The sequence below is a fragment of the Podarcis filfolensis genome, assembly GCF_964270895.1.
Source record: "Podarcis filfolensis genome assembly, chromosome: 5".
NCBI lineage: Eukaryota > Metazoa > Chordata > Lepidosauria > Squamata > Lacertidae > Podarcis > Podarcis filfolensis.
This window is the reverse complement of record NC_139608.1, coordinates 31,266,765-31,287,728: the sequence shown is the minus strand read 5'-3', so window position 1 is coordinate 31,287,728 and position 20,964 is coordinate 31,266,765. Positions and strand designations below refer to the sequence as shown.

Here is a 20,964-nt window from a genome sequence, read left to right as displayed (position 1 = left end):
AAACAGCATGAGACTGAGAGTACTAAAACAACTGATGGAGTTTGAAGTTGACAAATGTATGGAGAAGGGTGGAAGAGGAAAATGGGATATGGGCAGCTGTATGAGTACTTTAGTTGACATAACTTAAGAGTATATATAACTCAGGATACAACATTGAGTTTACCTGTCATGAGTCACAAATCCTGTACTTGCAGTTTAGAACCAACCGTCTATAACTGGGCTCTTCCTCCATCAGCCTGGTAGAATTCACCAAACTGTCCAGAGTGAGATGTTCAAGTCCTGAGTGGAACTTGCAGCCAATGGGAAATGCTTTGAAGAAGCATCTAGTTTAAAAATATTGGCTCCATTCCACCATGCCTAGAAAGGAGATGTTAATATCCTTGCCAATGTACTGAATCACTCTGCTGGCCCATATGCTCAGGTATTTTAAGACTTGGATAGCTTTAATTTTAATTAAAATCTGTGACATGCAGCTGCTGGTTCCCTACTATATTTAGGACTGTGTTTCCTAAACTTAATAAAATACTGGCTCTCTCTTTCCTGAAAGGGGATCCACTCATATAATTTTCTTTTCTTTTTTAATTTAAGGATCATTTCCGTGATGATTGCCATTATGGGATTAGGGATCAAGAAGTATTCATTTGTTCCGCTTTTTGCAGCAGACCAACCAACCCTATCTGATGCTCTAGAGCTTGCATGTGGATCAGAACACAAATCACTGGATTCCTAGTGCAGTTTTTGTGTGAAAAGGTGCGCACTGGGGGGGGGGGAGTGCACATTTTATGGATGAATTCACTGAAAAACAAGGGAAGGGTGCACTTTACATTTAAAAGTGCACATCTTGTGAACAAAATACACACAGCTTTAAAAATCCACTCATGAATCAAGAAGACAAGAAAATTTTAAAAAAGAATGGGAAATGTTTATAATGTATATACAAAATCATTGCAAGCAGGTCAAAACATTAGCAGGATTTTAAATACACTTGTAATGTAACAGAACATATAAATAACTTAGGAAGATGTAAAAAAGGAGCTGTATTGATATTCAGTTGAAAATAGAATCAAAAGGACCCATGGAAGGGATGGGGGGGGAAGTCAGGATATTCAGAGTAATCTCGATATTTGGATTTTGAATTGTTTATTTGTTGTATGTTTGGATTTTTGAAAATCAGTAAAATAGATATTACACACACACACACACAGAGAGAGAGAGAGAGAGAGAGAGAGAGAGAGAGAGAGAGGATGGAACAGTCCTGTGATTAACTGAGATGGGAAAAGAATGGAATTAACTGCTCAGACCATTTTATTCTAATTTCCTAGGGACATCTAGTCCAATCTCCAGCCATGCAAAAATCAGAGCTAAAGAACCTCTGAGAGATGACCATCTAACCTCTGTTTAAAAACCTCAAACAAAGGCGAGTCCATCCTCTTCCAGGGGAGTCTGTTCCATTGTCAAGCAGTTATCACTGTAAAAAAAATCCCTCTCCCTAATGTTTAGGTGGAATCTCATTTTTTGCAATTTGAATCCATTGGTTTGGATCTGATCCCCTGGAGCAGCAGAAAACAAGCTTGCTCCCACCTTCTATGGGACAGTCCTTCAGATATTTGAAGATGGCTTTCATATCTTATCCATATGTATGGGGGTGTGTGTTGCACATTCTATAAAACATCTATATTCCCATTCAGTCTAATACAGAGGTATTGCATTTTTTTCACATGAGGACAAAATCCTAGATGGCTATGAAGACAAATGATTGTGTATTCTGGAAAAAGAAGTACATACAGAATAATTGAAGTTGGAAACTCCCAGGGCAGTTTATTAATTTGTAAGGCAAATTCCTCACTATCATTAAAGTTATTAGACTAATTGTAGGATGTCTAGAAATCCACGAAGCTGGATCACCCTCTTTCTTGTATAGACCCTTTTGATCACCCCCCCACACACACCTGAATGGGGAATGGCTACAGTTCAGCCTTTAATGCCCAGTAATTTTATGGTTGTTAAATGAATGTTGCCCAGAGTAATGCAGCACCAAAAATAATATAGGAAAATTGTGATATTGGCAGGATGGGAAAGACAATAAAGTGGTCTCACCTCTAAAAAAAACTTTCTGCCCACAGGTTGGCAGGTATTTCACTCCAACATGCTAGTAAAACTGGGCATTTAATAAAGTACTAATTAAAGTAAATACTGTAAAAGCATTAACCTCCATAAGGTGTTTAAATTGAATTCCTAGGTACTTTGGCTCTTTTCCAGTTTTAAATAAGTTCCGATCTAACTGTATCACATCACCCATTCAAAAGGTCTGATTTTAGTTTATGGAATATTCCCGTTAATAATGATACCTTAGACATCCATTAAGTCTGGGACATTAATTTTATGGAAAACTTCCAATACAACTCCATTAGAATTTTTTTAAAAGTTAAATTAGCAATATAGGCTTTTAACAAATGTCATAAATAGCTATATTTAATGGGAAGATTACCCAAATTAAAACCAGACCAAAATAGAAAATACAGCTCCCTCTGTTTAAGTCATGACCTTCAGAATCCATTTAGAACTTACAGCCTAAATGAAACAATGAGTGATTAAACGTCCTGTTGTTTAATTGTTGGCTGATTTCAGATAATCTGGAGTGGACTTTGAGCAACTGAATTTTACATTTTGTTCTATCTCTCTGGCCAAATAAGAATCCACAAAACTGAACACAGCCTGTCGCCCATGCATTGTTTTGCCCTTTTCTCCCACTCCTTGGTATTTATAGATTCAGAATGCTTCCACTCTTGATATCTTCTGGGTAGGATTCAGTCACATACTGGCAAATTTAGACTGTGCAAATTAAAGTGGATTTGATGGTCTTTGGTTAACAAACCTGTTCCCCCACCCCTATCCCAAAATCTGACTTTTTGCAGTAAGGAAGGTGGTGGTACTCAATGGGGTAACTGTGCCCCTGAAGGACCAGGCGTGCAGCCTGGGAGTCATTTTGGACTCACAGCTGTCCATGGAGTTGTAGGTCAATTCTGTGCCCAGGGCAGCTGTCTTCCAGCTCCACTGGTACGCAGGCTGAGACTCTACCTACCCGCAGACTGTCTCGCCACAGTGGTGCATGCTCTGGTTATCTCCCACATAGACTACTGCAATGCGCTCTACATGAGGCTACCTTTGAAGGCGACTTGGAAACTGCAATTAATCCAGAATGCGGCAGCTAGACTGGTGACTGGGAGCGGCCACCAAGACCATATAACTCTGGTCCTGAGAGACCTACGTTGGCTCCCAGTATGTTTCTGTACACAATTCAAAGTGTTGGGGCTGACCTTTAAAGCCCTAAATGGCCTCGGCCCAGTATACCTGAAGGAATGTTTCCACCCCCATCATTCTGCCCAGACACTGAGGTCCAGCTCTGAGGGCCTTTTGGCAGTTCCCTCCCTGCGAGAAGTGAGATGTGAGGTAGAGGGCCTTCTCGGTAGTGGAACCCGCCCTGTGGAACACCCTTCCATCACATGTCAAGGAAATAAAGACATCTGAAGGCAGCCCTGTTTAGGGAAGTTTTTAATGTTTAATGCTGTATTGTGTTTTTAATATTATGTTGGGAGCCACCCAGAGTGGCTGGGGAAGCCCAGCCAGATGGGCGGGGTATAAATAATAATAAATTGTTGTTCTTGTTGTTGTTGTTAAATGCATTGAAAGTATGGGGACAATTGCTTGAGGCAGCATGACAAAGGCTCTTTGCAAATAAATCAAAATGAATGCCCAGTAAGCTACCAGTGTTGTATAACTTCCCTGTAAATTTTGTCCAAACAAATAAGGATGAATAAACAGGTCCACTGGAAACAATCTCGGCTCGGCAGTCATGGTGGATGGTGCACAAATAGATACATAGTTAATTCATTTATGCGTGGGTATAAAATTAGCAGTGTACCTGGATAAGTATTTATTTACATTTTCATGTTGTCCTAACTCCAAGGTGCTCAGGGTATATGTGTCTGCTCCTCTCTCCCATTTTATCCCCACAACTATATGAGGTACGTTGTGTTGGAAGATTGTGACTGGCCAAAGGTTATCAGCTGGCTATGTAGATCTAAATGTGAGGCTTCTTCACCCTAGTTAGGGTATCTTGTTAAATCCTGTTCACCCTAATTTGATGTATGTCATTGGGTGATCCTTAACCTTGATAAATTCTGCTAAAAAATCAACCAGCAGATAGGTTGGTTAATTCAGGATACACACCTGTTGTTTAAAAAGCTGTGGCCTGTTTAAGTCCCAAGCAGTTGTCTTGTGTTTATTGCAACTTCACCATGCCTCAGTCCTCTGCCCGTGGCTTCACTGCACCTGGGCCCACAATGTACAACGTTTGCATTCCTCAAGAACCCGTGGCCTGAAGAGAATGGACCTTTCCTTCCTTTACTGATGTAAGATGAGCTTAGGAAGAACATTGCTCCTGGCTGCTTTGAAGAATGAGGCATAGACGGCAGCTCATGGTAGCTTTAGGCAAGCTCCTGTTTTCTACATTTCAGCACATATACATCTCCATCTGTAAATATTTGGATAGTAATACTTATAGTTAGATAATAATGATTACTGAAATAATAATAAGTACTTTACATACATTAACAACAGCAATGCTGTGGTGGTTACCATGTTAAAAAGCCAATGTTTGACATTGTGTAATTGAATTGTGTAGCACTGAGAGAGATTAGTTACAATTATACAGTTGTACCTTGATTCACGAATGCCTTGCAAGTCGAATGTTTTGGCTCCCGAATGCCGCAAACCCGGAAGTGAGTGTTTCAGTTTGCAAACATTCTTTGGAACACGAACATCCGATGCAGCTTCTGCAGCTTCCAATTGGCTTGAGGAGCTGCCTGCAGCCAATTGGATGCCACGCCTTGGTTTCCAAACATTTTGGAAGTCGAACGGAGTTCCGGAACGGATTCCGTTCGACTTCCGAGGTACCACTGTATATCACTTTGCACATCTTGAGGCACCCTAAAGTGATTTATATGAACAAAATAGAAAATATTAAATATGTCAGGGAAATATGTCTGAGGAAAAGATGGGTTATAGAGAAGAGAAGAGAAGAGAAGAGAAGAGAAGAGGAAGAGAGAAGAGAAGAGAAGAGAAGAGAAGAGAAGAGAAGAGAAGAGAAGAGAAGAGAAGTATTCATCCAAAGAAAAAGTCATCTAAAGCAGCACAATGTATCTATTCCCTCCACACAGGATGAATTCCAGTAGCCAACAAAAGTGCTGTCCAAATGTCCAGGGGAATAAATAACATTTTTGCCTGGTGCTGGAAAGATGACAAATACAGTGCTGGGTGGGTTTCCCTGGAGAGATCATTCCACCATTTGGGGGTTACCACAGAAAAGACCTATTCTCTCACTGCAGTTTACCAGAGGGGCACACAGAGAAGATCTTTAGGTGTTGTTCTCAGGGTCTTGGGTAGGTTCATATGGCGAAAAGCAGGAAAATGATTTTTCTCCTTGTTCACTCATTTTTCACTGTTGGTGTTCGGGCAGTTTGTCTACAGCAGGAATGGGGGATCTTTGGCCTTCCAGTTGCTTCTGGGCTACAACTCCCATCATTCTAGATCATTGGCCATTCTTGCTGGGGCTGACGGAAGTTGGAGTCCAAAAAAATCCCCTACCCTGGCCTATAGAATAGAAACCTAGCTACTTGCTAGTTTTTGTAAAACAGTAGACACTCTTGCTGTTTCTTTCTTTGTCATGAAGAGTGGAAACAAAAACTGGCACCTGGGAGTTGACTTTTGATCACATACCGTAATTCTCTTGTTCTTTTCACCCTAACCCTAACCCATAGCTTAAGCTGAAATCCTAACTCCACTTACCTCAAAGTAAGTCCTACTGAATTCAGTAGGACTTACTTCTGAGGAAACATGGTTAGAATTTCATTCTTAAACATAGTCAACATGCAATTTTGAGAAAGAAATAGTGATAGAAGAGTGACCAGCTTGAGAGTGCTGAATATTTTTTTAAAATATAAAAGTGTTCAGAAACTTTACCCAAATAATAGATTGCCCAAACTGCCAGAAATAATGGATTTCTCCATGGATTTAATGGATTTCTCCATTTCAGACATTTGTCTGTTTAATTTTTTCTACCAGTGAATTGCACTAAACTAATATACCTCTCTGACTTAGCAATAATAGAACCTGTCACTGAAAATACCCTAATGGGGTTTATAAAATGTATCTCTTCTACATTTTGCAAATGGTTTTACCTCACAAGTGGTCATTTGATATACTTTTGGTACATACCTTCTCTCCAGCATGAGCTTAGTAGGTGCTGGTTCAGGTCCAAGGCTAGCATTAGCAGCCTGGTATGTCTATGGTATGTTTTCTAGTTGGGAAGAAAGGAGTTATTCTTTCGTGTGTGGAGTGTGCATTGCAGAAACACAGAGAATACTGTGAATGCCCATTTATATGCCTGATCATCTATTTAATGGTGACTGTATGCTGGGGATCACATCTGCTGAAAAGCATTCCAGATGAGATGTGATAGCCTTTAATTTGACTCCTACTGAAAGTGTAACACAAATGCATCAGTGCGCCAGCTGTTTGTTTGAGTGAAGAAATGGGCCTTTCTGGAAGTGCCCATAGATTAGTGATGGGGTACATGATTTTCATATGAAAAGTTTTTAATCTAGTTCAGGGATGAGGAATCTAAGTCCCCCGATATTTTGTTAGTCTCCAGTGCCCATCACCCTTGGCTACTGGCCATGCTGTAGGAGCTGATAGGCGTTGGGAGTCCAACATCTTGAAGTCCACAGTTTCTGCATCCCTGGTTTTGCCCCTTGCAAGTGAAGTTTTGGAGGGAAAATGCTAATTTAAGATCCTGGATGAGCTGTGGTAGGATTGACAAAGTAATCCATAGGAGCAGAATTCTTGCCATGCTAGCTATTATCTAAGCAGAAGATCTACTGTAGCAAAGGCAATGAGCAGTGAACTGGAAATTATGTGGTTCAAATGTTTCCTTTATTCACCCAGAGGGTATGAGGCAAGCAACTAGCTCTCACTTGGAGTGTCCCCTCCATCAGAACTAGATGGGAATTATAAATTGGGGTTATTAGGATTACTGGTTTAATGTGTCGTGCTTTGAACACTTTAGTATATTTGATATATTAAGAGAGGCGGGGAAGCAGCAGGGATGTAGAGAGGGGCTCTGGAAATGTTAATGGTTCCCTCACATGGTTGGAAGAGTGGGGGAAAGCATTGTTTGCAGTCGGAATGCTTGAGGAGGAATTCAGTTTCTCTGAAGTCCATTGTGAACTGACCTGATCCAAACCATCTGCAGACTAATGTGTGGGTTGCAATGTGATTATCCTTCAGGAGAAGGGATAGAGCTCAGTGGCAGAGCACATGTTTTTCATGCAGAAAGTTCGCTTGGAAGCATCTCCAGATAAGGCTGAGAAACACTCCTGTCTGAGACCCTACAGAGCTGCTGCCAGTCGGTGTAGATGATACTAATCTAAATGCACCAATGGTCCGAGTCATAGAGCAGCCCTCTCTGTTCCTATTTACATTTCTTCCCCTTTTGCCTTACCTTTCCCAGCTCGTGGGCTAAAGTGTGTTAAACTGAATATTTTATCATGAAATCTGCCTAGAACTGTGCACATTGGAATAAAAGATGTATAATAATAATAATAATAATAATAATAATAATAATAATAATAATTATTTATTTATACCCCGCCCATCTGGCTGGGCTTCCCCAGCCACTCTGGGCGGCTTCCAACAAATATTAAAATACAGTAATGCATCAAACATTTAAAGCTTCCCTAAACATGGCTGCCTTCAGGTGTCTTCAGATATATATACAGTGGTACCTCGGGTTAAGTACTTAATTCGTTCCGGAGGTCCGTACTTAACCTGAAACTGTTCTTAACCTGAAGCACCACTTTAGCTAATGGGGCCTCCTGCTGCCGCCACACCACCAGAGCACGATTTCTGTTCTCATCCTGAAGCAAAGTTCTTAACCTGAAGCACTATTCTGGGTTAGCGGAGTCTGTAACCTGAAGCGTATGTAACCTGAAGCGTATGTAACCTGAGGTACCACTGTATTTAAATAGCACATTCAAGGAGCAATCCCACAGCAAGATCCACGGGGATGACTGTGGGGTTAGTATCCAACAGATCTCCAACTGAGATGGGAAGTTCCTGGCACAGTCAAGTTACACCGGCTTAACTCCCTCGCCCTCAGCTCAGCCAGGGATGTGCCAGAATATGACTCCCAGCCTGACTGAACCAGGACCCTACCAGCTGAGCTGGGCCTGAAGGATCTGAAGTTGGTGTAAGCCTTAAAAAGTGGGTGTGATGGGGGTGGAACTAGAGAGGGGAGGCTTATGTTGGATTCAAAGCCCATTCAGCTCTGTCCTGTGGCCTGGAATCCTGGTGTAAGTTAAACCACCCAAAATGGTGGTGCAACTTGAACCATGTTTTAAAGGCTTGTTTTCCCTCTGCCAGACTTTGACAAGGTCAGCCAGCAATAGCCCCGCTGCTGAATAGTGTGTGGATCTGGTGTAACTTTACATCTGCTTAACTTGCAGCAGCTTCCTTTATGCCAGCTTCTGGTGCATAGGATTTCTCCTTAGTAACAGAAGGAACACATGTAAAACTGACACGAACCATCTCTAGGTTGTAGGAGGAATCTACCTGTGCAAAAAGGATCATACTAGAAATATATTCTAGGAGATTTGTTGCCCCCCTAGTGTGAGGCAAAAATATAACCTGACAAATAAAAGGTATTGTTCCAGTTTTGATTGTTGAGCTGGTCTCTGTTGGGTGTGAGGCAGAAGCCTGAGATGGTGCGGTGGTGGGACAGCTTAGTTTAATTTCTCAAATATGTATGTGATTTATTTTTTAAAAAATAAAGTTTGAAAATACAATGTATTAGCTTCCTGGGCTTTTTTATGAAGTTGTTATCTTCTCTGAGCCTCTGTGAATAGGGAGGTTATACATCTCAAAATCTAATCTGATCTAATAATATGCAGGCAACTCATTCCCAGAAGGGTTAGGCAGAACAATAAAGAACTTTATCTTTCTGCCTCCAGCCAGACTGTCATCTGCATGCAGGGTTTATATATGTTCACAGAAATGGACGGCTAATTTGCTAAATAAGGCTTCAAGTGGAATAAAGCACAATGCCAATGCCTTTTAGGCTGTTTTCCTAAAGATCCTGCATTGAGCTCTTGTTCTCTCTTTTTATGAATATAAAAGATGACAGCCCAAAGAGGGAAGACTGATAATTTCATTTTGTCATACACAAAGTAAGGACTTTCTCCACTTCCCTGCTTATTCTCTCTAGCCGAGTGCTGCATTAAATCTCTGACACCATCCGCCAGATTGGTTCACTGACTGGCTTCCCAGGGAGTTTGCTGAAAGAGTTTTGCAGAGGCAAGACAGAGGTTCACAGGCAGAACAAATAACAGGAGACTTGCAAAAAAAAAAATGTAATGAGGATAGTTTTTCACTGTTCAACATGCAGGAAGAATTTGTATTCTACCATGTCCAACAAACTTGGAGAGATTGAAAACATTCTCTCCTTCAGGGATCTTTTGTTTTACAACCTTGAAGGTGAGCTTGGGAGCCAGTGTGGTGTATTTCTTAGTGTCAGACTAGGACCTGGGAGATGAGGGTGCAAATTCACACCTGGCTATGAAGCTCACTGGGTGACCTTGGGCCTGTCACTGCCTCTCACCTTAACTTACCTCACATGACTGCTCTGGGGATTAAAGGAGAGGGGGGAAGCTATGTATGGCTCCTTGAGCTCCTCGAAGAAAAAGGTGGGGTATCTACGCAATAAACAATAAACAAACAAACTGCTAAATATATCTTTCTAGGGCAGACATGGCCAAACTTGGCCCTCCAGATGTTTTGGGGCTACAACTCCCATCATTCCTAGCTAACAGGACCAGTGGTAAGGGATTATGGGAATTGTAGTCCCAAAACTTCTGGAGGGCCAGCATGTGGGCTGCTGGCCACCATTGCATCTTGTGGGTCTAAATTCCATAGTTTAACTGTGCTGTGTGAAGAAGTACTGTTCTCAATTTATATAAACAGGAATTATGAAAACACATGCATCAAAACATCACCCCCAGCACTCTATTCTCATATGAAATGATCCTGTACAAGGCTGCCCCAGTGAAATTTTCTATGGCTCAAAGCACCGTGAGGTATGGAATATTTTTTAATTTTGGATATGTTGGTAGGACCCTCCCCCCCCTTCCCTTTTCGCTCCTCACTTCCTGGCACCTGCAGAGCATCAGTCCAATTCAGAATGGCTCACATGTGTCAGTTGTCAAGTTTCCTTGCTTGTGCGCCTGTGTGTGGCGTCCTTTGTATGTCCCTTGAGTCACTATTATGGGAAATATCCCACACTGCACATTTCAGCTCTTCCACATTAGTAGGCAAGCATAAAGCAAAGTCACAGGATTAAGATTATGCCAGGACCTACCAGTGTCTAACATTTATATAATCAGCTTGCTTAAATGGGGATAAAAGTAGTAATTACCTAGCAACTTTAGTAAGTACAAGAAACAGATTTGAAAGCCAAGGAAGGTTCATGGAGATAACAGATTGTAAGGCAATAGAGGTATCCCAACAGGCTTGTGAATGCAGCCAATGGTTAATCTTGTTACAATGACAGATTTTATCTCAATTGTTTGTTCAAAGGATTTTCTGAGGCAAGCAGGCAGATGGGAATTGGGGCACTTCCAAAGAGCAGCCGCTGCCTCCATTTTCATTTGCATAAGTCTCTGTGGCTACAAAAACAGGCACAGGCTTAACTCTTTCAAATGAATGTCCCATATATATATATGGAAGTCCAGCACTACTATTCTTTTAACAGTTATATAGTGTCCTACAGTACATCTGAGACTCTCTGAGCACTGTTGTAATGCATTTATTGTTTTAGTCTTGTCCTCTTGGGATTCTGGAGGACAAAGGTACAGTAAATTGGGTTATTATTATCATCATCCCTGTAGGTAATAGTAAGGAAACACAGAGCAGGAACTGTGGTTTCCATGAGCTGTTGAACTAGGAGAAACAGCCCTGGCAAACGCTCTGTAGGAAACAGAACTCAAGAGAAGCACAACCATTTCTGAGTTGCAGAAGCATTACGCAGAATATGAATGTTCATTTCAGTGTCATCCTACTTGTGTTTACTTGACATTTGGTTGAAGCTTCATTTCAGATGGAATTGCTTCATAATAAATATACTTAAGATTGCAAACTTGGCTGCATACACCAAATTATATGTGTAGTATTTTGCAAAGCTCACAGCAACAAATGTTATGATTCTGACTTCACTGAAGTCAAAGTCTAGCTGTGTGTGTGTGCGATAAACCAACTATTTAGCATTCATCTCCGATCATAGGCTGACATGATTTTGCAACTTTGAGAATGCACACCAACAGCTTCAACAGGTCCTTGTGGTGCATGCCCCTCCATTGCAGCTGCCTCACTTCTAGTACTCTAGAATCACATTCCTTGAATCAACGTTTTTCTCCTTCTTGGCCCATCAAGTCTCTAAGTTCCCTTAGACCTCTGGCTGATAAAATATGAATACGTTATAGGAATAGATCAATAGGCAATTTCCTGCAAAACACACATTATCCTAATTCCCCATCCTCTTTCTGTGGATAATAGAAGAGTGTAAAAGTAATGGCATGCTTCCCAAACGAATTATAGCCGGGTGGTAAGGAAAAACCTCAATTTTCCCTTTCTCCTAACATAAAAATTAGAGGCTACTTTGCTGGAGATGGGAATAAGCTTCCTGTCTTGGCCAAGATTCTGCTCCAGAGAACCTGTTTCTAATGACTGAGGCTACATGTGGCTATGCTACTGCAGAATGAGTAATGGTCACCTTGCTTGCCTGTACAGTTGCTGTACTACTAGTAACTACTCATTACTTTATAAAGCACTCTGAGATATATGGAGTACGAAAAGTGCTGCACAGTGCCAAGTTCAATAGCCGAATGGATAGGCTCTTTAAATATCAGTAAAAGGAATGGGGAGTTAGCTCTGTCATTCTGCCCTTGATTCAAGCCGCTCTGGAGGCCGCAATGGAGATGAATACATTCCATTCAAAATACTTAAGGAATGGTTATTTTAAATGCATGTCCATTTTCTCTCCCAAGTCTCTTACGTTTGAGTAATTAAAGGAATAGCTCTCTAAAAATTAAGGTATATGAATAGAATTTTAAGTAAGGAAACTATTCTCATTATTCTTCACCTCTTGAGAGAAAAATAGAGTCTGCATTTTATCTTAAATTCATGAAACACACAAAGCCAAATTTCACTATATCTGACTTTTTTCTGGTGAACAAAGAAGGAATGCTGACAGGCAAATTCTGTACAGGTCTACTCTGAAGTGAGCCACATGTGCTCAATGGAAACTGCTCCCAGGTAATAGTCTTATAATTATAATGAATGATCAATAAAGTCAGCAAAATCAAGTAGTTTAAAGCTGCAAATGCCATTTTTGTTAGCCAATCAAACAGGAAAGATAAATCTGTGGGTTCTTTTACTTTCTAATCCAAAAATGCTGCCTTTATGAATAAAAATATTTCTTTCAGCTATGAATACCCAAGGAAGCTCACAAAACATATAGGTAAAATAAAATCATATGATTGCATCAACATTTTAAAGCACTATTTAAAAACAAACTAGTGGCCACACTGAACAGCAGAAGCAAGAAAAACTGGTCTTTAATGTCAATTCCTATAGAGATGGTTCTCTTCATTACCATTATAGGCAATTCTATTGTGTGTTTTAAAGTTCATTCACACCTAGACCGCAAAGTACAGTAATAACTTCAGTGACTGCTTATAATATCCTTTCTTCTGTTTGGTATCACTTTTGAAGTAATGGAGCAGGCTGCGCTGTGGTCTAAACCACTCGGCCTCTTGGGCTTGCTGATTGGAAGGTCGGCGGTTTGAATCCCCGTGATGGGGTGAGCTCCCGTTGCTCTGTCCCAGCTCCTGCCAACCTAGAAGTTCGAAAGCATACCAGCATGAGTAGATAAATAGGAACTGCTGAGGGGGAAGGTAAACGACGTTTCTGTGTGCTCTGGCACTCATCATGGTTTCCCGTTGTTCCAGAAGAGGTTTAGGCATGCTGGCGACATGATTCGGAAAGCTGTCTATGGACAAACTCCGGCTCCCTTGGCCTGAAGTGAGACGAGCGCCGCACCCCATAGTGAAGTTTGAATGAACTTAACCATCCAGGGCTCCTTTACCTTTTACCTTTACCACTTTTGAAGTTGTTGGTTTGTGATCCAGGATGGGAATGAACAGAATTAAAATATGAGAAGGGATGCAATGTCACACTTTTCCAAACATTCCATGAGCACAAGAATATCAGCTTGCTAGATGGAATGACCCCCTGCCCACTCTCTGCCCACTGTTCGGGGGAGGGGGGTTCCTCCTGACTGTGCCCCCCCAAGCCAAGGAAAGGAAAGGAAAGTGGGGAAACGATGTGCTATGCTAGTAGAAGTCCTTGTGTGGGCTTCTGCTAGCAAGACTAGTTAGCAAAATTCAGTCTCTTGCTTTGTTTTTATATATATATAAAAAATATTTGAAAACAGCATCTCCCCCTACCTCTGGATACCATATTGTCTTACACTGCACATAAACAAAAGATTTTATAATCTGAACCAGAGAGAGAGGGGGGGGCACTGCACATTCTTTGTTATTTGATGAAAATCTTTTAATAAAAATTATTTACAAAGAAAAACAGCATGCCAATTTAAACAATGTTAGGTTATGCAGCACTTCTTCTAAATATATGTACAGTTGTACCTTGGAAGTTGAACGGAATCCGTTCCGGAAGTCCGTTCAACTTCTAAAACTTTCAGGAACCAAAGCGCAGCTTCGGATTGGCTCCTGCAGCCAACCAGAAGCCGTGGAAGCCCCATCAGACATTTGGGTTCCAAAGAACGTTGGGAGCTCTCACTTCCGGGTTTGCGGTATTCAGGAGCCAAAACATCCGAGTGCCAAGGCATTCGGGAGCCAAGGTACAACTGTATAACCAGTCATGACTAAACATATTGGGGAAACCCCAGTAGGCTTAGAAGATTCATCCAGACTCCACTATTTGTGTAGTTAAAGTTGGTAAATGATACTTTTTTGCTCTTGTCATCATTAGGACCAGTCCCTCGTCTCTGTGCTTTTTTTGTGGTGCACTGGATCTGTGCTTTTTTACTTTGCAGTCCACCAATGCAAATTTTAATCTGATGGTAGCTTTTTGGGTATCGCATTTAAAGCCATCCAAATTCAAGACTATACACCTTAATTCTTCTGTATCTGACTTTCACCCAGGCCCCATGGAAAACCAAATAATCTGTGTCTGAGTTTTCCCTCTTTTTATGGAAAGCTTGTCTTAGGAAAGAGAAATGACAGGAGAGGGTGATGCCCATGACTCTTTTCCGAAATGTCAGATGTGCCCATTACTACTGTAACCTGTAGTCAAATTAGATTGTATATTTCCATTATTCTTTCCCTGTTGCTTGTTTTAGTGCATTTGAGTAGAAAGTTCAAAATGCATAATTATGATGGGAGATGGGGAGGGGGAATATGTACTAAAGTGCTGAACAGCAATAACAAAGTGGAAATGTGCCAATTTAGCAAATATCATAAAAGCTACAAAGACATTTAGCTTAAAATTCAATTTGCTAATTTTCAAGTGATCAATTTATTGCAAAAATAATGTTAGCATACGGCTGTACCTGGTATTTAAAAAATAAAGGGACACTTACAGACATGTGAGCCTCTTCAACACCACATCTACAATGCATTTGCTTTCTTCTGTGTTTCAGAAGTTCAAATGAAAACATGTTTAATATGAAATGCATTTATTCTGTGACCCTCTAGACACCTGGTATAATTTGCTGAGTTATAAGGCTATCTTCAGATGATCTGCATAAACTTAGTGCAGTGTGGGATTATTCGACTTCCATTCTGAATGTTTAATAAGGAAATGAACGGCTTTCTTCTCTATGATACAGCAATGAATGTATCAGCAGGGAACCACTGTAAATGTCTTTAAAACCTATGGTCCTAAATAGCTGAAATGGAATTATGCAGATGCTAGAAGGGTAGGAGGTGCAAATTTGTCTCAGTGCACAAAATTAATATTGGGTCTTTTAGGGAACAGCAGTCATTTTGTTGCCTAAAGCCAAAACTAATTTTTAAAAAACAAATTGACTTCCCTGATGTCATTTCTACAGCGCTTTTGAACGCTGTGAACTGTATACCTTATAAGCACAGAGATCACAGAAATACGCACACACCTAGTAATAATTCAAAACTCATATATTATTTCTGTAAGGCGCAGGCATTTTGCAGTCAATGATCCCAAGCTTTTGCTCAAATGCCCTGGATACGTATATTTACAAATTATTGCTTCTGTGTTACATGGTGTAACAATCCCTGTGAAAAATGAATTAAGACTCATGGGATAACGAAAACCTTTTCCTTTCTTTTTTTCCCTTATGTTTCAGGAGGGTTCTAGCAGGGTTGCGTGTTTTTCATCCAGTTTTGTTACCTGAGGTGAAGGATAAGATGGCACTACCTGCTTCAAAAAGTCTGAGAAATACTGCTGAAAGTGCCCCAAATTTAGGCCCATTGCAGGCCTACTAATTTAGAGCAAATGAAGCATTTACAATGTGACTTTTAGACAAGATGGTTGACCTACTTGTGCCTTGACCTTAGCACAGCTGGAAAAGTGAAGAAAGAGCAAGACCAGATGCTGCCCCTAAGGTTTTCTCAGTAAAGAAATAGAAACACCAGGAAATACAGCTCCTAAGTGATCATTAGAACATGCTGTCTGCAAAGAAAGATGCGAGCACATCTTAAACAGAGGTAAAATTGCTTCCCCCTCCCTTGCTCTTGCAACAGCCTTGAAACAGAGGCAGCCTTTTTTTTCTTGTGCATATCCCTTGCCCAGAAAACTGGTTCTGTAGCCTTACTATCGCCATCTTTTTTTATTTCTCTGTATAGCTATAAAAAAATCCTAGAAATACAGATACAGAGCCCTGCTGTAAAGGAATGCTGCTGGTTCTGCATAATTTACTGTTAGAAGTATTTGACATATGGAATGTTTGTGTGTCAGTTGAACCCCCACCCCCCAAAAAAAGATAAGGGAGCAAGATATTTGGGGGAACTGACCTGCCCGAGTGCCTAAACACTTATAATAAGTGCCATGGAGTGGAGGGGTCCGATTTTCACTTGATAGAAAGGCAGGATACAAATTAATTACACCCAATCCAAACCCTGTTCAGCAATGGAGCTGCTGCTACTGCTCTACCTAAGCCTGATGGAGGAAAAACAACCTTTTAAAATAGCAGTCCACATTAATGATTCGCCCCCCCCCCCCACTAAAATGAAACTTAACAAAAGATATGCAATTTCTTTTTATTTTGAAACTGTCCTGTGACTTGTATTTCTCTCCCGAGGCTTGTGGAAATAAAACCTTTCTTATGTACTTAAAATTATACTGAAGATAGAATAAAGTTAATGCCAAGTTAAATAGCAGTCCATGCCGCAGTTCTAGGACACGTGACGGAGCTAACAGCCTTAGGATCCAGCCTAAGCCCCCCCCCCATCTGATCATACCCCACTACACCACCACTTTGTGGGGACCTATATCGGCTTTGACTTAGCCAGCTGAACCCCAGCTGGACTTGGATGGGCAAGTTGGATATGCCAGCACATCTTTGACTAAGGTTGGGGACTTAATGACAGCTGAGCCTGTCTGAGCTAGAGATCTGCTACATCCTACGTTGTTCATCCCGGTGGATCTTGCCACAGGACTCTCCCATTAGTCAGCCATGCTTTAGTTCATTTGGAAGCTAACTTGTCCCATCCAGAGCCAGGGCTTTTTTGGCTGTGGCTCTGAACTGGTGGAATAATAATAATAATAATAATAATAATAATAATAATAATAATTATTTATTATTTATACCCCGCCCATCTGGCTGGGTTTCCCCAGCCACTCTGGGCGGCTTCCAACTGAATATTAAAAACAATACAGCATTAGACATTAAAAACTTCCCTAAAGAGGGCTGCCTTCAGTTGTCTTTTAAAAGTAAAATAGTTGTTCTGTCCCAAGAGACTAGGGCCCTGCAGGACTTGACATCTTTCCGCAGGGCCTGCAAGACAGAGCTGTTCCACCAGGCCTTTGGCCAAGGCACAGCCTGACCCCCCTCCTTTGGTAGTTCTTCACAGAACTCTAGCCAAATGGTTGCCATCAATTTGATTTGAACTGATTTTATAATGAATTGATTTTAGAATGCTGTATTATTTTACTGTTGTTAGCCGCTCTGAGCCCGGCTTCAGCTGGGGAGGGTGGGATATAAATAAATTATTATTATTATTATTATTATTATTATTATTATTATTATTATTATTTTCAAGGGAACTAAAGAGTGACTAGCTTTCCAGACACAACCCAATGAATTCACTTTCAGAAAACTCGCGGAATCCTGGAAAGACTTTTATAAATTAAATCTCAGTCTCATCCTTGTAATGAGGTTAGAATGTGGATATGTTTTTACAATGAAGATCGTTGTGCAAAATATCTCATTCAATGTGTGTGTCATCCCCTCCCCCCCCAAAAAAAGAAGGAAGGTATTTGTTTGAAGTCCAACTAATGTTTCATCAAAAAGTGCTCAAAGTTGAAGATGACGGAAGTTGGCCGTTAGCTGTTCAGATGTATGCCACCAGATTTTCCTCCCTGAACTTTGGGGCATGATATCCCATGGCTATAATATAGACTTGGATTTCAATCCCAACTACAGATGTATCCCACTGTGCTTAATGGTACCAAATGTTTTCATTTTCATAGATGTCAAGTCACTCATTGCACCAACCCAACCCACTGCAACCTTGGAATGTTATATGTTCTATAGCCTGTCCTTTTCTGTTTAGTTTTCTGACCCACATTTTTAATTGCCAATGTGCTTTTTGATATCCTAATTGCTGAACATGCTGTGAAGTGATTAAAATTTTTATGCCAAATTAGTAAGTATCTTTGTTGACGGCTGATCACATAACAAAGTGAATGTCTTTCCTTCCACCAATGGGAGTAAAGAACAAACTCTGGCGCATTTAAAATGTTCATTATATGGCTATCAGAGCATTCCCTCTGTCCTAAATTCTTCAAACAAATTGTTGGAAACAAAGCAGTTTAACAAAGCAGTTTCCCATTTACTCAACTTCAGATAACTTTTTTTTTATTTAAAAAAAACCAGGCAATTTGCTTTAAGAAAAAAGATTTAATACGGGCTTATGATAGCAATAATCTCCTTGAAATTGGCTGTATTGCTGTCATTTGTTATAGTCTCAACTTCCCTTGTCTTTGGCTTCTTATATTAAGTGAAAATGCAACTATTAGCAGCTAATGTGCCAATTTCTTGGTGATCACTGCCTAACTCTTAGGCTTCACTCAAGTGATAATATTGTGCCTGTACCACTTTAGACTTGAAGGTGGGATTTCACGTGATTGAATGCTTTTCCAGAGGGGAGGAAATCTCTAAATATGGCATGTGTGCTTTAATGTGAAGGTGATTTATTTGATTAAACAACTTCCCACCTGCAATCTGAAATAGTATAGCAAAAATAGTCAGATTTCACACCTCAATAGTTTAACCTAATAGGTTTAAGACCTCGGTTAATTTAAGATTATTTCTTCTTAAGAAATATCCATCCTTGAATAGAAAATGGAATAAGATGCCCTTCATTCAACTTCAGTTAAATTAAAATGCACATACACATACCTTTATTGTTGTGAGTTGAAACTGGTAATGAGAACATCAGAAGAGTCATGGTGGATGGGACCACGATTCATCTAGTCCAACACCCCTGTTTCCTACAGTGACAAACTAAATGCCTCCACCAGCATCGTCCAAGAAAACAAGACATCCAAGCAATTTTATTGCACCCTGACAACTGATATGTAGTGGGATTCTGTAACAGGCCACATAATCATGGTAAATAGCCACTGATAAACCTATCACCATGAATTTGTCAAATCTCCTTTCAAAGCTATCTAAATGAATGCCCATAACCACATATTGCAATAGTAATTTCTATAGGATCCATCTTTAAAGCAGCTATGTAACAAGCAAGGATGAGCACTTCCCTGGAATAGAGGGTAGGTTATAATTATGCCACTGTTATACCATCCACTGACGGAAGATACAAAAGAACAGCCAGAGTCAATGTAAGGAGCATCAGATCACTCATTGGTTTGCCCTTATTAGCCTTGCTGAGTCATATCAGTTATTGGTAATAGTAGTACTAGTAATTTTATTATTTATACCCTGCCCATCTGGATGGGTATCCCCATCTTGGCAGCTTCCAGCATATATAAAAGCAAAGTAAAACACCAAACATTAAAAACTGGTAAAGGACCAGTTAGCTATGTTAGCTGTGGGTAAGAGACACTCAGTACTAGCCTATATGTGTCTACTCAGAAGTAGATCCCATTGAGTTCAGCTGGCCTTACTTCCACGTAAGTGGGCAGAGGATTAAAATCTCAGATAATTCTAGGTTATATGGAAGCAGGTGGTGAAAAGGTAGCACCACTTAAGCTAGACATTGTACTATCATATATAAGCAGGAAAGTCTAATTGAACAAGGCAACAGATTCATTTTATTTGCTGGAGAAATGGCTACCCTAGTGTTAAGAATGCTTTTACAACAAAGTAAACGCAACTGCTCTTAACCTGAGGTACCACTTTAGCTAATGAGGCCCCCTGCTGCCACCATGCCTCCGCTGCACAATTTCTGTTCTTATCCTGAGGTAAAGTTCTTACCCCGAGGTGCTACTTCCAGGTTAACAGAGTCTGTAACCTGAAGTGTTTGTAACCTGAGGTACTACTGTAAATACAAGAGCAACAATTCCTAAATACTGCATTTCGCAACTTACAGTAACCAAACAGTAGTCACTGCACATCTCGTTGCTTCAAGGCTTTCCCGGAAGTGCTGATGGGAAACTGCAAAGAAAGCCCCATGCTGCTGTGGTCAGTTAAAAAGGCAAGAGAAGAACCATCCCATAGACTTAAGTAAGGTAAGTGGCAACTCTGAAAAATTGAGAAATTCCCCATCTCTCCATGAAAGCAGCAGAAAATAGACACTGCATTCAAGGAGGAAAAATATGTTTGAGGAACAGCAGGCAGCAAAGAATTTGCCCCATTCTTACTTTCTGCAACTTGTCCACAGCTGGAGGAGGCAGTGGGAGATGAAGCTGTATGCAGCCTATGAACTTAGGTATTGTTTGCAGCTGCAAGAGTCTTACCACAGCAGGATCGTGCTCTGTACCTGAAATTACACATTCTACACTTGGCGGTGCAGGATTGACAGCTTTCATAAAGCTCCTTGTGGTCAACATGGCTAGCAACATTTCTGCCTGATTTAACAGGCCACACAGTCTTGACACCAGCCGTGTGGTCACATGAATTGCTCTGCTCCATCATCTTTGCATAATAGATCCTTTGTGGAAAGTGCCAAACTAACTTTTTCGAAAAGACGGTGTTTTCAGACCAAACTGAAGGTTTAAGGTCAGAGGAAGGACAATGCTGGGAGTCTGAGTTTTGTGAGTGATGGCTCTCTTTCCCACTTGCAGTTAAATATAGTGCACTGTGGTTTCTTGCTGTCAGTCTGCTGTTTAGCAAGACAAGTGGAAAACAAACATATGTAAGTTAGTTGTTCGAGAAACAGACACCCACCCACCTGCACACACACTATTAGTTTGTGTTCATAGTGAGGAAGGAAAAATAAAAGTGCTGCCTCCTTAAATAGCATTTTCCCTCCATTTTTCATTTAAAACCACCAAGCATTCAGACAGTGGAACTACACAAACGTGTTGACTCCCAGGGACAAGCTCATACTTATTTCGTTCCTCCCTGGTGGTTTTAGCAGCATGGTGTGGCATCTATGCCAAGGA

General features: G+C 40.7%; 1 long non-coding RNA gene across 1 annotated transcript; it reads left to right on the top strand.

Annotated features, from left to right (window-relative positions):
* Positions 1-12,346: 12,346 nt before the first annotated feature.
* Positions 12,347-18,035, top strand: LOC310762660. Its single transcript, XR_014548117.1, has 3 exons — positions 12,347-12,423; positions 15,729-15,878; positions 17,433-18,035. It is a non-coding gene; the product is annotated as an uncharacterized lncRNA (long non-coding RNA).
* Positions 18,036-20,964: the final 2,929 nt, after the last annotated feature.